This window comes from Bos mutus, chromosome X (assembly GCF_027580195.1).
Source record: "Bos mutus isolate GX-2022 chromosome X, NWIPB_WYAK_1.1, whole genome shotgun sequence".
NCBI lineage: Eukaryota > Metazoa > Chordata > Mammalia > Artiodactyla > Bovidae > Bos > Bos mutus.
In genome coordinates, this window is record NC_091646.1 from 83981665 (window position 1) to 83998957 (window position 17293).

General features: G+C 39.4%; 1 protein-coding gene across 3 annotated transcripts in view; it reads left to right on the plus strand.

Annotated features, from left to right (window-relative positions):
* The window catches only part of ZC4H2 (zinc finger C4H2-type containing), a 78019-nt gene that overhangs the window by 652 nt on the left and 60074 nt on the right, over nt 1-17293 (plus strand). The window lies entirely within an intron of this gene.

Sequence of the window (17293 nt, forward strand, 5' to 3'; positions counted from 1 at the left end):
TCAACTTCAGGACCTCGAGCTCGGCTGAGCCTTTTAAGAGCAGTCTAACGCATCAGGGGCTGGTGGCAGCAGCTGGGGACTGCCAGCTGGGGATAAGGAGGAATCTTATGCAAGGCCCGCACTGAGAGGACAGACAGCACTCGCTCTTGTGTATTTTTTGCTTTTACTCACCACTTTCTTCCTCTTCTACCAGATGCTCAGGGAGGGGAGAGGGGCGGGAGTGGTGGAGACTGGGGAGGCAGTTACCACCTACTGGCAGTTGCTCTCAGGACCCAGAGGTGATAGGCTGATGGGCAGGTTGGAAAAATGGGTGTTGCCTACATCCCCTCCCCCTTCTCTCCAGGAGTGGCATTAGCTAGAGGATGATACTGTCCTTGCTCAGATCATAATAACTTTGGTTGAGTGAACTGCCTGGGCCAACATTAGGCCTTCCTTCCTCTGCTCTTCTCTGCTAAGACTCCTTGTCCCCCACCTACCCGTCTCTGCCTCGGCTTCCACCCTTCTTCTGAGGGTGATGTGGATCGGGCAGTCTCTTTTTAGTGTTTTTTAGAAACCTGAAGAAAAATGGGGGAGAATATCAAGTGTGTCCCTTTAAGAAATAAGGCTTTGATCAACAGATTTAACCCTTGGAGTGAATGCCTTAGATGAGACTCACACATGATGGTGGTAGTGGGGAAGCGCTTTGGCTTTTTTGTCCTTTGCAGGGATTATATCTCTACCTCTTCTGGAGAGTAAAAGGAAGGAAACTATTATTTACCAAGCTGATTGACCTACTATTGCTGCAAGAGTCCTGACAACTTCCTACACTTCCTTTACAACTGGGAAAATGGAAGCTCAGAAAATTTAAGTAACTTTTCCAGAACCAAACCATTTGAAAATACCAGATTTTGACAGAAACCCAGTCCATTTGTGTGCAGAGGTTCTGGGCTTCCCATTCTGTCCCATGGCTGCTAAGTCATGTCAGTCGTGTTCGACTCTATGCGACCCCATAGATGGCAGCCCACCAGGCTCCACCGTCCCTGGGATTCACCAGGCAAGAATACTGGAGTGGGTTGCCATTGCCTTCTCCAATGCATGAAAGTAAAAAGTGAAAGTGAAGTCGCTCAGTCGTGTCTGACTCCTTGCGACCCCACAGACTGCAGCCTACCAGGCTCCTCCGTCCATGGGATTTTCCAGGCAAGAGTACTGGAGTGGGTTGCCATTGCCTTCTCCAAGGAGGGTCTGGTAAAAGGTAGAGAGGGGGCATGTGTTGCATTTTCTTTTCTGCAAAAGGATCCAGATATAGGGAGTGAGACACCTTGTTGCAGGAAAAGGTCAACTGTCATAACAATTCAGTTAATAATAAACTTTTGCCTGCAAGAAGAGCCTAGACTTATTTTTAACGGACTTTAAAGGAATCCTACCCAACCCCAAGAGAAGGAACAGTTGGAAGCAAGGAGAAGTGACCCATCTTAGTAGAGACCAAATGGAGGGGCATGACTTCCACCCTCACCGGTGGTAAACCTGGCATTCCTACCACTGCTAGCTGGGATAGGATCCTAGGAGGCCCATAGAGAGGCCAGAACTCTCATCCCCAACCAGCAATAGCAAAGAGCCTCTCCTCAAATTGGATGTCAATCAGAGACCCAGTGGATAACCTGGACTCATGCTGCCCCTCTTCCCTGCAAAAGTAGCATGTCAGAGAATGCCTGCAAAAACCAAAGAGATCCAGAGTGTCCAAATTTAATTGAAAAAAAAAAATCACTTGACATACCAACATTATCAATTTCAGTGGCAAGAGAAAGTAAACAGATGCTAGGATTGAGATGGCACAGAGGTTAGAATTGTCCGATAAGGATTTTAAAGTAGCCATCATAAAAATGCTTCAGGGAGCAAATGCATCACACTTGCAAAAATGATAAAATAGACAATCTCAGCATTTAAATAGAAAGTCTCAACAAAGAAATGTAAAGTGCAGAGCAAACCAATGGAAGTTTGAAAACTGGAAAAAAAAAAAGACTTAAAAACTCAATGAAGAGGCTCAACAGCAAGATGGAGAAGACAGAGGAAAGAATCAGACAACTTAAACATTAAACAATAGAAATAACCCAATCTGAACAACAGAGGGAAATTAAATGCAAAAAAAAAAGAAGAAGAAGAAGAAAGAAAAGAAGGACTTGAACAGAGCCAGAACCTCCAGACCTGTAGTGTTATAATAAAGGATCTAACATTCATGTCAACAGAATCTCAGAGAAGAGAAATAAAACAGGGCCAGAAAAGTACCTGAAGAAGTAGTGGCTTAAAACTTCCCAAACTGAGCAAAGGACATAAACCTCCAGATCCAAGAAATTAAGCAAATATCATTAGGAAAGACCTGAAGAAATTCATACGAGACACATTCAACAAGTAAACTTTCTGAAAACAAAAGCAGAGAAAAGATCTAGGAAGCAGCCAAAGAAATAATATTTTACCTATACCTTCTCGACTGAAAAAAATGCACAACATGAGAGTTATGAGTTAAGTTTTATTTGGAGAAATATGATGACTTCACCCAGGGAGACAGCACCTCAGATAGCCCTGAGAAACTGCTCCAAAGAGGTAGGGGGAAAAGTGGGAGTACATGCAATCAAGCACATATTTTTTGTAGAAAGTTTTTGCTGGTCTCATGAAGCTTTTGCTAGTCACAAGAAACAGTTGTTCACCATGAAAGAGTTTTGGGCTTTTCTAAATATGAGGAGATACAAGAATTGGGCTCATCAAATCAGCTCCTGAGAATATCTAACTATCTTAAGACCTGTCCTGCCAGTTTCCTAGAACACAAAATGCCTCATTTCTGCTCTCTACCCTGAACTCCTTCAGAGGGTGTTGGAGGTTAGCAGCTGCAGCAACACATGATTTAATCCTTGTAGAGGTAGATGGCAAGCTCCCACAGCAAGGGCCAATTTGTGATTGACAGGGCCCCTTCATGGTTATAAATTCAGCCATACTTTGGGAGGCATTTCATGACTATTTTGTCCCACATTGCTAGGAAGGCTCATTCTCAGGTCTCAAGAAGATTTTCCAGGCAGGCCACTCAATGTGCTATTACTGGACTAGGTCTTATCAATAGTAATCAAAGGTCTCTGGACTAATTTGTCTTAGTTAAGCCGCTATAGTCCCAGAAAATTTCCCCTTTTTGTATCTTCCCATATAGAGTTACATTATTATAATTGTTGATCACATACAGAATATTTGATCAACTGCTTCAATTTACCTAGTCATCATTATTTTCTTTGGAGGTTCAGTCACACATTTGGTCAAACAAGAAGCAATAATCTTGTAGAACAGGCAAAGTACAAATAATATAATTAGCAATATTATTAAAGTCATAAGTAAGAAGCCAGTAACTTCCATTAGGTGCAGCCCCCTGTATCCTCAGATCTTCTGACTTATTCTTATGCTGTACCAATCTTTATATTTCAGGGAAATTATATATTTTCACTGTCCATATGGCTCCCAATCCAATTTCCTAGTGTCACTAGGCTGCTTATCCTTGGCATAATTTAATTGTTCTCAAGATAAAGCGGGGTGGGGGGGATTGCTTAAATCTTAAATGACCACAATCTGGTGTTAACCATATAAATCCATCCCATAATTATGAGAAGTTGTGTTCCTTGGCTGAATTTTTGCCTGTTGCTCTGCTTGAGCTTGAACAATGACCAGGGTCAGAGCAGGCATTATTAATTGGCCAGTAGAGAAGATCCCACCTAGCAATACAAGAGTAGCCAGAACAGGACAGAAATAAAGTTTTTTAAGGGTCATCCAATTAGAGCCTTGGAGTGGAGAAATCTACCAAGGTAATTTGGAAGTACTAGACACAGGTAGTTGGCCACAACCCAACAATTGGATTGACCTTTAAAATTAGCATAGGATTGTGTCCATGGTAGAAAAACATTTGATTTATATGCAGAGGTCTAAGAAATCAAGAAAACATTATAAATGATCATATGAATCAGGTCTAGCATCTTGGGTAAGCTGTCTACTTTTGATGTCTTTTTCTCATCCTGGTGAGTGTCCTGTGTTTGAACATTGTTTTAAGGTGAATTTGAGATCAGCAGTCCTCTCTATAGAACAGTCTGGTTTAGGGGCCTTTAGAAGTGGGAATTAATCCAAGAGTCAATTTCCCTTCAGTGTTCACTGTGCATTAGCTAGTTAAGAGTACCTGATAAAAAGTCCTTTCATCCAGGTTGGAGATACTCCTTTAAATTGTATCTTTTCCAGTATGCAGGTTGTGGGACAGCTGATCTTCATCCAAAGATTACTGCTCTCCATCCTGAAGTCCTTCAGGGGGTGTTGTAGGTCAGTCGCTGCAGCAGCACATGATTTAATCCTTGTAGAGGTAGATGGCAAGCACCCATGGAAAGTGCCAACTTGTGGTTGACAACCTTCAAGGGAAAAAAAAGAAAAGAAAGTCAGCAGATTCCTCATCAGAAAGTGATGAAGCCCTAGCAGGAAGTAGCACATTTTTCAAGTGCTGAAGGAAAAAGAATCATCAACCAAGAATCCTATGTTCAGTGCTAATAACCTTCAGGAATAAAGGGATAATCAAGATACTCTTAGATGAAAGGAAACAGGGAATTTATCAGTAGGATGTCTATCTTATAAGCATGACTAAAGTAAATCTTAAAACAGAAAAGAAATGGTAAAAGGAGGAAACTTGGAAGAAAGAACATAGTAGACTAAAACCTGGGTAAATACAACAGAATTTCTTTTCCTCTTGAGTTGTATGAATATTGTTTGATAATTGGATCATAATTTATTACACTGTCTCATGTTGTTCTGAATGTGTATAGAGGAAATATTTAAGACATTTATATTATGAACAGAGAGTGTAAAGGAATGTAAAAGGGAGGTAAAATTCCATCTTATTGATCCATTCATCTGTTGATGGACACTAAGATTTCTTCCATATCTTAGCTATTGTAAATTATGATGCTATAAACATAGGGGTGCATGTATCTTTTTGAATTAGTGTTTTCATTTTCTTTGGATTATATACACAGGAGTGGAATTCCTGAATCATATGGTAGTTCTATTTTTAGCTTTTTGAGGATCTAAATTCTGTATGTTGTCTATTATATGTGGATTCTAACAAATAAAACAAACCAATGAACATAGCAAAATATAGAAACAGACTCGCAAATATAGAGAACAAACTAGTGGTTACCAGTAGGATAGGAAAGTGGGGGAAGGGAATGATAAGGGGTAGGGGAATAAAAGACATAAAAAACTATGTATAAAATAAATATTATACATAGATTGTAAAACACAGAGAATTATAGCCAATATTTTATAATAGCTTCGAATGGTACATAGTATATAAAATATTGAGTCACTCTGTTGTACACCTGAACCTAATATAATATTGCAAATCAACTATACTTTAACTAAAAAAAATTATAGATACATTAAATGGAATTCAAAAAAATGTTCAAGTCACCCACATAAATACAGAACAAAGAAAAGAGAAAAAATAAAAACAGAGAGAAAAAACAGGTAACAAAAGATAAAATGGCAGACTTAGCCTTAACATATCAATAATTATGTTGAATATAAATGGTCTAAATACAGCAATTAAATGACATGACTGAACTATATGAGAAAGGGTCAATTCACAAAGAAGACATAATTCTAGATATGTATGTACCAAAAGCGTTTTAAATTAACCTGCTTTTGACAATTTTACAGTAATATGCAAAGGTTATATCACTTGGTTTAAGAATTTAAAATGGGGAAAGTACTACAAATACATACTTGATGTTTACATATGGACAGGTAAAACATGTATTGTAAGTGAAGAGAAGGAAGGGATAGAAGGAACTGGAGAAAAGAACCAACAATGGTTGAACACCTACTAGTTTTAAAACTCTTGGCTCATTTAATACTCAATCTTGCTAATGGGAATCTGTAGTATGAATTATTATCCACACGTTACAGAAAGGATACCAAGGCTCAACGAGGTTAGGTAACCTATCTATGGTCACACAGCTAGGAAAGGAAGAGAGAATATATCCTCCTATTCACTTGGCATATGCATTTCAACAAATGCTGATAATCTGATTAACCATTATCCATAATTCTTTAGCTGTTCTAATCCTAAATCTCCTAAAGGTATAAATAAAGCAGTCTTTTTTGTTGTTGTTGTTTAAAAAAAAATACTTTTGCTTCTTTGCTAAAGTAGTAGTGATAAGGATGAAAAGTAAAAGTGTTAGTTCCTCAGTTATGTCCAACTCTGTGACCCCATGGACTGTAACCCACCAGGCTCCTCTGTCCATGGAATTCTCCAGACAAGGATATTGGAGTGGGTGGCCATTTCCTTCTCCAGGGGATTTCCCGACCCAGGGATGGAACCCAGGTCTCCTGTATTGCAGGCAGATTCTTTACCATCTGAACTACCACAGAAGCCCAATGATGAAGACAATACCACCCCATAATCTGATTAAGTCAAGCTGAGAGCCATACACACCTCCAGGCATATTCACATAAATATACATACTTGTAGTCACATATATATTTGTAGTGACACACACAAACACATTCCCACACACTGATGGCAGAATTTGAAGTGGGAAATATCACCACAGACCATTCCCCACTAATGCTTCTGACACCATGCTCACAGCCCTGTCTTTCCTTTTAATCTAAACCACACTTCAACATTATGTTCCAGATCTCAGCCCCCAAATCCCACTCTGGTATATTTTACCCATGAATTCCTTGGGCTTCCAAGTGGTGATGAAGGAGCATGTGGATATGTGGAAAGGGGAAGGGAAGAATAGGGCAAAAGAGGGGAGATGGAAAACAGGGAAGGAAAGGAGAAGAAGCTACAAGGCAAAGAATGTGAATGCAGCCACCACTAGAGCAACCAGGGCCCTTCACCAGCTCCCCAAATGCATACTAATATCTCCTTAACATGCACATGTCACATCAGATGGCCAAAGTATTGGAGCTTCAGCGTCAGCATCAGTCCTTCCAATGAATATTCAGGGTTGATTTCCTTTAAAATTTTGCATTCCCAACATCCCCTAAAGATCCCTTTATATCAAATTTCAGTCCATCTCTATTCCCACCCTCAGCCCCAGGCAATTAGTAATATACTTTCTGTCTCTACATATTTGCCTTTTCAGGACATTGCACATAACTTAAAACATTGTTTTTTTTTAGGCTCATCTACATTGTACCATGTATCAGCATTTCGTTCTTTTTTATTGGCAAGCAGTATTCCATTGTATGGTTATACATGTGTTTTGCTTATTCTTTGCTTATTCTTTCATCAGTTCATGAACACTGGAGTTGTTTCTACCTTTTGGCTCTTATGAATGCTGCTCTGATCTTTTGCATATAAGCCTTTGTGTAGAAATGTGCTTTCATTTCTCCTGGTTAGATTCCTAGCATGAAATTTCTGGGTCTTTTTTATAACTTTTTAAGATAATGCAAAGCTGTTTGGGCTCTAAAATCACGGTGGATGGTGACTGTAGCCATGAAATTAAAAGGTGCTTGCTCCTTGGAAGAAAAGCCATGACAAACCTAGACAATGTATTAAAAAGCAGACATATCACATTACCTGCAAAGGTCTGTGTAGTCAAAGCTATGGTTTTTCCAGTAGTCATGTGAGAGCTGGACAATAAAAAAGGCTGAATGCTGAAGAATTGATGCCCTTGAACTGTGACACTGGTGAATACTCTTGAGAGTCCCTTGGACAGCAAGAAGATCAAACCAGTCAATCCTAAAGGAAATCAACCCTGAATATTCACTGGAAGGACTGATGTTGAAGCTGAAACTCCAATACTTTGGCCACCTGATGTAAAGAGCTGACTCTTTGGAAAAGACCCTGATGCTGGCAAAGATTGAACGCAAGAGGAGAAGGGGACAACAGAGGACAAGATGGCTGAATGGCGTCACTGACTCAATGGACGTGAGTTTGAAAAAACTCTGGGAGATGGTGAAGGACAGGGAAGCCTGGCATGCTGCAGTCCATGGGGGTCACAGGGTCAGACACAAAGTGGCTGAACAACAAAAAAGCTGTTTCCCAAAGTGGTTGTGCCAATTTCCATCCCTAGAAGCAGAATGTGAAGGTTACAGTTTCTAATCCTGTTGGGCATATTCTTCATACATTTATTTTCCACCCATCTGTCTTCTCTGGTGAAGTGTCTACTGAAACATTTTGCCATTTTTCAGTTTAACCTTTAACCCATTTTTCAGTTGGGTTATTTGTTTACTTACTGTGAATCTTGTGTATTCTTTGCTTTCATCAGATACATGCCTTCCAAAAATGTTCTCCCAGTCTGCAGCTTGTCTTTTCATCCTCTTAAGAGTGTCTTTTGAATTGCAGAAGTTTGTAAAGTTAATAAAGTAGTCTTGCTCATCAGTACTTTCTTTTACAGATTGTGATTTTTGTATCATATAAAAGAAATCTTTGCCTAAGCCAATGTCACAAAGGTTTTCTTCCAGGAATTTTAGGTTTTACACATAGGCCTACAATCCACTCTCACTTAATTTCTGTGTGATTTAAAGTATAGTTTGAAGCCCCTTGCTTGTTTGTCTTTGCATGTAGATATCCAGTTTTTTCAGGACCATTTAGTGAGAAAGTGATTTTTTCTCCACAGAACTGCCTTTGCATCATCATTAAAAACAGTTGGCCATATATTTGTGGGTTTATTTCAGGACTCTATTCTCCACAGGTCTACTTTTGTACCTTTATGCCTATACTTCACCTATTTTGAAAACTTCAGCTTTAAAATAATTCTTGAATTAAGGCAGTGTAAGTTCTCCAAATTTGCTATTCTTCTTGAGAGTTGTTTTGGCTACTCTAGGCCCTTTGCATTTCTGTTTAAGTTTTAGATTCCACTACTCAATTTCTACAAAAAATGTCTGCACTGAGACTTTGGTAGCATTGCCAAGATACCACACTGCATTTAGACAGCTTTCTTTTGAATAGTGTTAGCATGGTGTATCTTCTTCTCCTCTTTATTTGTTTCTTTATATTTAAAGTAGGAATCTTATGGGTAGTCCAGAGTTTGGTTTGTTTATCTGTTTGTTTTTTTCCAATCTGATGATCTCCTTTTTAATTGAGGGTGTTTAGGCCATTTATATTTAACATATTTATTGATATGATTAGAATGAGATCTACCACCTTGTTGTTTCCCATTTATCTTATCTGTTTTTTGTTCCCTTTTCCCTCCCTTTCTGCCTTCTTTTGGATTAAGTATATTTTATTTGATCTGTTTTTCTGACTTTTAAGCTGTTTTCTGTTTTTTTCTTAAATTGTTTTAGTAGTTTACCTGTCACAGTTTATCTTCAAGTGATCTCATATTGCTGCAGATATAGTGTAAAAAAACTTACAATGTTGTATTTTTGTTTCTCCCTTTCTGGTCTCTGTGCTTTTACACTGATGCACTTCTTGGTTTAAATTGTTGATTATCTTTTTTAATTAATTTGAATAACAAGAAAAAGAATCATATTTTTTTCAAGTTCAGTGTTCAATATTCTTCTGCTATCATTTTATTTCTGTTTGAAGGACATCTTTCAACATTTATCATAGAGCAGCTTTGCTGATGATATAGCAGCTCAGGTATTCTATGTCTTAAAAAGTTTTAATTTCACTTTGTTTTTAAAAGTTATTTTCAGTGTGTAAAAATTGTATATTGGTAGAGGTTTTCCGCTCCCCCCCCCCAGTACTTTAAAAATAATATGCCATCTTGCTTCTATCGTTCATTTCCCTGTGGCTAACTTTTCTTTTTTTCCCTCAAGCTGCTGTGAAGTTTTTCTGTTTATCACTGGTTATGAACAATTCCATTGTGTTATCACTTGATGTAGTTTTTCTCCTGCTTCCTATGCTCGAGATTTTTTGAACATTTTGGATTGGTGTGTGTGTTGTTTTCATCAAATTTGAAACATTTTTGGTTATTAATTCTTCAAATATTTTTCTTTTCTCTCTCCTTCCTGATCTCTGGTTACATGTACTTTTAGCCACTTGAAGTTGTCCCACAGTTTGCTGATGCTGTTTATTTTTTTAATATTTTTTCCTCTATATATTTCATTTGGGAAACTTTCTATTGGTATGCCTTCATGTTCATTAATCTTTTCTGCTTTATTGTCTAAATTGACTAATGTAGTTTTCATTGCAGTCATTGTAGTTTTCATATTTAAATATCTTATTTTTATATTTGAAATTTTTTTCATCTCTCCCTCATCTCTACTTAATGTGGCTAGTATTTCTTCAAGCTTTGTGAATATATGAAATACATTTATAATAACTATTAGTATTCTTAGCTTCTAATTCTATCAACCGTGTTATTTCTTGGTCAGTTTAACTTATTATTCTCAACATTATGAACTACATTATTCATGCTTAATTGTACACCTGGCAAAGTTTTGTTAGATATCAGACATTTTGAAATTTACTTTGTCTCTGCATATATTTGCATTCCTATAAATATTCTTGAGATTTGTTCTGGCATGTCATTAAAACATTTGGAATCAGTTTTATCCTTCCAGGCCTTGCTTTTCAGCTTAGTTAAGTGGGACCATAGCAGCATTTAGGGCTGCCCAGGTGGCACTATTTGTAAAGAACCCACATGGCAATGCAGGTAACATAAGACATGCAAGTTCAATCCCTGGATCAGGAAGATCTCCTGGAGGAGGGCATGGCAACCCACTCCAGTGTTCTTACCTGGATAATCTCATGGACAGAGGAGCCTGGCAGGCTTCAGTCCTTGGGGTTGAAAAGAGTCAGACATGACTGGTGTGACTTAGCATGCACGTGCACATAGCAGCATTTAGTGTAGAGCTCATTTTCCTCAGAACTTATCTTTGTATTCTAATGTTTTATAAATTGTGAATTTTTTCTACCTTAGTTGTTTGGAACAGTCACTGTTCTCAGGCCTTTGTGGGCTCTGATCACTGCTTCCTCTAATCTTTGAGGAAAATTAGTTGTTTCCTTGTCTTCAGATAGTTAGTTTCCTTACACACACATGCTGATCAGTATTTCAGTGAGAACTTGAGGGGGAATCCTCTGAAAATTGTAACCATTCTCTATCTACACAAGTTTTCCTTCTCCAGTACTCTTTCCTGCAAACTCCAGATGACTTGGCATCCCCAGACTCATAACTCCATTTCCTCTGTTGAGGGAGATGGCCAGGCTCTGTCTGAGTTCCCTGTCTCTGCCTTGCAGATTAGAGAATTTCTCTAGGCAATAGGATACGGCAATCTTCAGGTTCATCTAAGCTTTTCCACTTCTCAGAGATCACTGACCTTACTTGCCTGATGTCCAATATCTTGAACCCCACTTTTTAATATATTTTTTTCTTGGTGTTTTTGTTTGTTTTCCTTTAGTTTTTCAAAGGTGAGATGGAAAATCTCGTTCCTCTTACTCTATCATGAATAGGATGGAAGTCAAGGCTATCCCCTAAATTTGGTTTTAGAGAATCAGATTTTACCATTAATTATAAACATATTTTATATTAAAAAAAAAAAAAAAAAAAGTCAGGATGTGTCTTAAATACAATTCTACTTTATAATTGCTGTTGGCCAAGAGGGAACTGTGTTATTTTCCATGCGTAAACACATGGGAACTTGACCATGACTGTTCACATTATCATGCCTTCATATAATTGAATAATGTGTATGTTGTGACTGGATGTTGAGTTTAACTGCCATTAAAGTATCTTCAAAAAGATTTTATCATGGTTTTTCCTTGAAATAAAAAGTTATTGTATATGAGAAATGAATCAGACTGGAAAAGTCTGATTTAAATATTTTTTAAAATCAGTCTACCAATGACCCAGCAATCCCACTGCTGGGCATACACACCAAGGAAACCAGAATTAAAAGAGACATGTGTACCACAATGTTCATCACAGCACTGTTTATAATAGCCAGGACACGGAAGCAACCTAGAGGTCCATCAGCAGACAAATGGATAAGAAAGCTGTGGTATATATACACAGTGGAGTATTCAGTTCAGTTCAGTTCAGTTCAGTCGCTCAGTCATGTCCGACTCTTTGCGACCTCATGAATTGCAGCACGCCAGGCCTCCCTGTCCATCACCAACTCCTGGAGTTCACTCAAACTCACGTCCATCGACTTGGTGATGCCATCCAGCCATCTCATCCTCTGTCATCCCCTTCTTCTCCTGCCCCCAATCCCTCCCAGCATCAGAGTCTTTTCCAATGAGTCAACTCTTCGCATGAGGTGGCCAAAGTACTGGAGTTTCAGCTTTAGCATCATTCCTTCCAAAGAACACCCAGGACTGATCTCCTTCAGAATGGACTGGTTGGATCTCCTTGCAGTCCAAGGGACTCTCAAGAGTCTTTTCCAACACCACAGTTCAAAAGCATCAATTCTTTAGCACTCAGCTTTCTTCACAGTCCAACTCTCACATCCATACATGACTACTGGAAAAACCATAGCCTTGACTAGACGGACCTTTGTTGGCAAAGTAATGTCTCTGCTTTTGAATATGCTATGTAGGTTGGTCATAACTTTTCTTCCAAGGAGTAAGCGTCTTTTAATTTCATGGCTGCAGTCCCCATCTGCAGTGATTTTGGAGCCCAGAAAAATAAAGTCTGACACTGTTTCACTGTTTCCCCATCTATTTCCCATGAAGTGATGGGACCAGATGCCATAATCTACGTTTTCTGAATGTTGAGCTTTAAGCCAACTTTTTCACTCTCCTCTTTCACTTTCATCAAGAGGCTTTTTGGTTCCTCTTCACCTTCTGCCATAAGGGTGGTGTCATCTGCATATCTGAGGTTATTGATATTTCTCCCAGCAATCTTGATTCCAGCTTGTGCTTCTTCCAGTCCAGCGTTTCTCATGATGTACTCTGCATATAAGTTAAATAAGCAGGGTGACAATATACAGCCTTGATGTATTACTCAGCCATTAAAAAGAACACATTTGAATCAGTTCTAATGAGGTGGGTGAAACTGGAGCCTATTATACAGAGTGAAGTAAGCCAGAAGGAAAAACACCAATATAGTATACTAATGCATATATATGGAATTTAGAAAGATGGTAACGATAACCCTGTATGTGAGACAGCAAGAGACACAGATGTATAGAACAGTCTTTTGGACTCTGTGCAAGAGGACGAGGGTGGGATTTTTGGGAGAATGGCATAGAAACATGTACAATATCATATGTGAAATGAATCACCAGTCCAGGTTTGATGCATGATACAGAATGCTTGGGGCTGGTGCACTGGAATGACCCAAAGGGATGGTATGGGGAGGGAGGTGGGAGGGGGGTTCAGGATGTGGAACACGTGTACACCTATGGTGGATTCATGTTGATGTATGGGTAAACTAATATAATATTGTAATTAGTCTCCAATTAAAATAAATAAATTTATATTTTTAAAAATAAAATAAAATCAGTCTACCAGAGCTCTTTCAACAACTATTAATGAATATTAACATTAAAAGCAAGCATTTTGTTGTAATATAATTGGTAGCATTTCTCTCTTTTAGTAGTCCGTAAGATAATGTGTACCTTATGTCCAATGGCATCTTAGAATTAATTAAATACAGGAGCCAATTAACCAGGATATATATTAGTAAAGCTAATCCAACGTGGTTCCAGATTAACAGTGGCTAAAACAAGACAGAAATTCATCCATTTATTTCTCATATTATCAGCCTTGGAACAAGCTGCCTGTGTTTCTTGTTGTTATTCCATTTTGGGGACTCAGGCTCTTTTTATCTTATTGCATCACCATGTACAGGGTGTAGCCCTCATCTACATGGCTGAAGATGGCTTGATGTTGTGTATACATATTAGGCAGTGGGAAGAGGGCAAAGGGGAAGTGAATGACATGCTCTTTCCCTTTAGGGTCATAGCCTACATGTTGCCTATATTGCTTGTGTGTTCATTCCATTGGCCAGAAAACTGTCACGTGGTCAGAAAAAGCTACAAACGAGAGACAGAAATATAGCCCTTAGTCCAGGTGTCACATACCCAGATGACAATAAGAGGTTCTATTATGGAAGGAGGGGAGGATGAATTTGGTGGGCCAAGGAGCATTTGTGTTCTGTGTGGCCCTAGGGTTTCAAATTGTTGGAACTGCCTATAGAAGGAATGGATTGTCTAGAGAAATGGTGAAAAATCTGTGTAAGTTGTTCAAGGATAGCCTAACTGAACACTGGAAGTCATATATTATAGAAAGGACTTAAGCAGTGGTTGGGAAAGGGACAACAAATGCCTTCAAAAGTCCTTCCCAGCCTGGAGCTTCACATGTGCTCAGGTTCTACCCACACTGGTCTGTGAATCCTACTTGCTGTATGTGAATCACTTGGCTGCCGTCTGTGCCAAGTGTTTGACTTCACTGCAATTGCCCAAATACGTACAGAGAGGCATTACCGAATCAATTGACATGAGTTTCAGCAAGCACCGGAAGTTGGTGGTTGAGAGGGGAGCCTGGCATACTGCTGTCCATGGGGTCGCCAAGAGTTGGACACAACTGAGTGACTGAACTGAACTGAACTGATACAGAGAACTTTAGATAAATTTCTGTTTGGCCCCCAGAGATCAGAGAAGGGGCATGAAGGTGGGCAGAGCACAATAATTTGGTTGAGTTCAGTTCAGTCACTCAGTCGTGTCTGACTCTTTGTGACCCCATGAATTACAGCACTCCAGGCCTCCCTGTCCATCACCAACTCCCAGAATTCACTCAAATTCACGTCCATCGAGTCCGTGATGCCATCCAGCCATCTCATCCTCTGTCGTCCACTTTTCCTTCTGCCCCCAATCCCTCCCAGCATCAGAGTCTTTTCCAATGAGTCAACTCTTCGCATGAGGTGGCCAAAGTACTGGAGTTTCAGCTTTAGCATCCTTCCTTCCAAAGAACACCCAGGGCTGATCTCCTCTAGAATGGACTGGTTGGATCTCCTTGCAGTCCAAGGGACTCTCAAGAGTCTTTTCCAACACCACAGTTCAAAAGCATCAATTCTTCGGCGCTCAGCTTTCTTCACAGTCTAACTCTCACATCCATACATGACCACTGGAAAAACCATAGCCTTGACTAGACGGCCCTTTGTTGGCAAAGTAATGTCTCTGCTTTTGAATATGCTGTCTAGGTTGGTCATAACTTTCCTTCCAAGGAGTAAGCGTCTTTTAATTTCATGGCTGCAGTCACCATCTGCAGTGATTTTGGAGCCCAGAAAAATAAAGTCTGACACTGTTTCCCCATCTATTTCCCATGAAGTGATGGGACCAGATGCCATAATCTACGTTTTCTGAATGTTGAGCTTTAAGCCAACTTTTTCACTCTCCTCTTTTATTTCATCAAGAGGCTTTTTAGTTCCTCTTTACTTTCTGCCATAAGGGTGGTGTCATCTGCATATCTGAGGTTATTGATATTTCTCCCGGCAATCTTGATTCCAGCTTGTGCTTTTTTCCAGTCCAGCGTTTCTCATGATGTATTCTGCATATAAGTTAAATAAGCAGAGTGACAGTATACAGCCTTGACGTACTCCTTTTCCTATTTGGAACCAGGCTGTTGTTCCATGTCCAGTTCGAACTGTTGCTTCCTGACCTGCATATAGCTTTCTCAAAACGCAGGTCAGGTAGTCTGGTATTCCCATCTCTTTCAGAATTTTCAACAGTTTATTGTGATCCACACAGTCAAAGGCTTTGGCATAGTCAATAGAGCAGAAATATATGTTTTTCTGGAACTCTCTTGCTTTTTCCATGATCCAGCAGATGTTGGCAATTTGATCTCTGGTTCCTCTGCCTTTTCTAAAACCAGCTTGAAAATCTGGAATTTCACGGTTCACGTATTGTTGAAGCCTAGCTTGGAGAATTTTTGAGCATTACTTTACTAGCGTGTGAAATGAGTGCAATTGTATGGTAGTTTGAGCATTCTTTGGCATTGCCTTTCGTTGGGATTGGAATGAAAACTGACTTTTTCCAGTCCTGTGGCCACTGCTGAGTTTTCCAAATTTGCTGGCATATTGAGTGCAGCACTTTCATAGCATCATCTTCCAGAATTTGAAATAGCTCAACTGGAATTCCATCACCTCCACTAGCTTTGTTCATAGTGATGCTTTCTAAGGCCCACTTGACTTCACATTCCAGGATGTCTGGCTGTAGGTGAGTGATCCTACCATCGTTAATCAGCATTTAGCCGTATCTTGACGGTGGTGGGATAGAGCTGCTAGCTGAGTCAGGCAGAGATTAAGAGAGAAAGGAGACCAGCTCACGATGTATTCTGTTACAGATCTCCAACGAAGCTTCCCCACTGTTCCTCCTTTCTGAGTGCAAGCACAGGTACAGGTGCCCTTATGCACTACTATAAGGAGTGTGAACTGGTGTAGACATCATGCACAGCAAATTGGCACTGCTTAGATAAAATAAGAATATAACTTAACTGTGCACCAGATTTCCCATTCCTTGGATAGAGACCCCCCCAAAAAAAATTTACGCAGACAAGTACAAGAATATTCATCAAAGTATTGCTTTACAGGGGGCGAATGGAAGCAAAGTGAGAATCTATCCTTGGAAGGGTAGACAGGTAAAAATGTGGTAGGTGGCCACATTAGAAGGAAAGAATCCTGGATCTTAATATCAGAGTGCCATGTGAAACCTATATGGTATCATTAGTCTATACTGTGTGTGTGTGAGAAAGAGAATTAGTCAGCTTAGTCTGCCACAAAGAAACAAAGGATATTCTGAGTGTCTTAAATAACAGGCCTTTATTCTCTCTCAATTCTGGAGGCTAAAACTTCATGATATAGATACCAGAAATTTTGATTTGGGTTAAGGGCTCTCTTCCTTTCCTTGTAAATGGCTGCTTCTTCCTTGTGTCCTCATACACCAATTCCTCTGGTCTTGTGTGTAGATAGAGCTCATGTGTCCCTATCTCAACTTATAAGGATGTCAGTACTACCAGATTAGGGCCCTACTCTGATGACCTCATTTAACTTTATACTTCCCTAAAAATTCTCTCTCTAAATATTTTGGAGGTTAACCTTATACCTCCTTAAAATTTATCTCAAAGTACCTGGAAGTACTTTGGGGTTTAGGGCTTAAATATATGTATATCAGGGGGCTCAATACATTCCATAACATTCTTCCCTATGACTTTTACCAAATGCATGTCCTTCTCACATGCAAAATCCATTCATCCCTTCCCAACAGCCCCAAATGTCTTAATGCATTCCAGCACATATGCCCAGTCAAAAGACTCATCTATATATCATCTAATTTAGGGTTCAATGAGACTTGAGGTCTGATTCATCCAAAAGGCAAAATTCCTCTCCAGCTGTGAAATCAG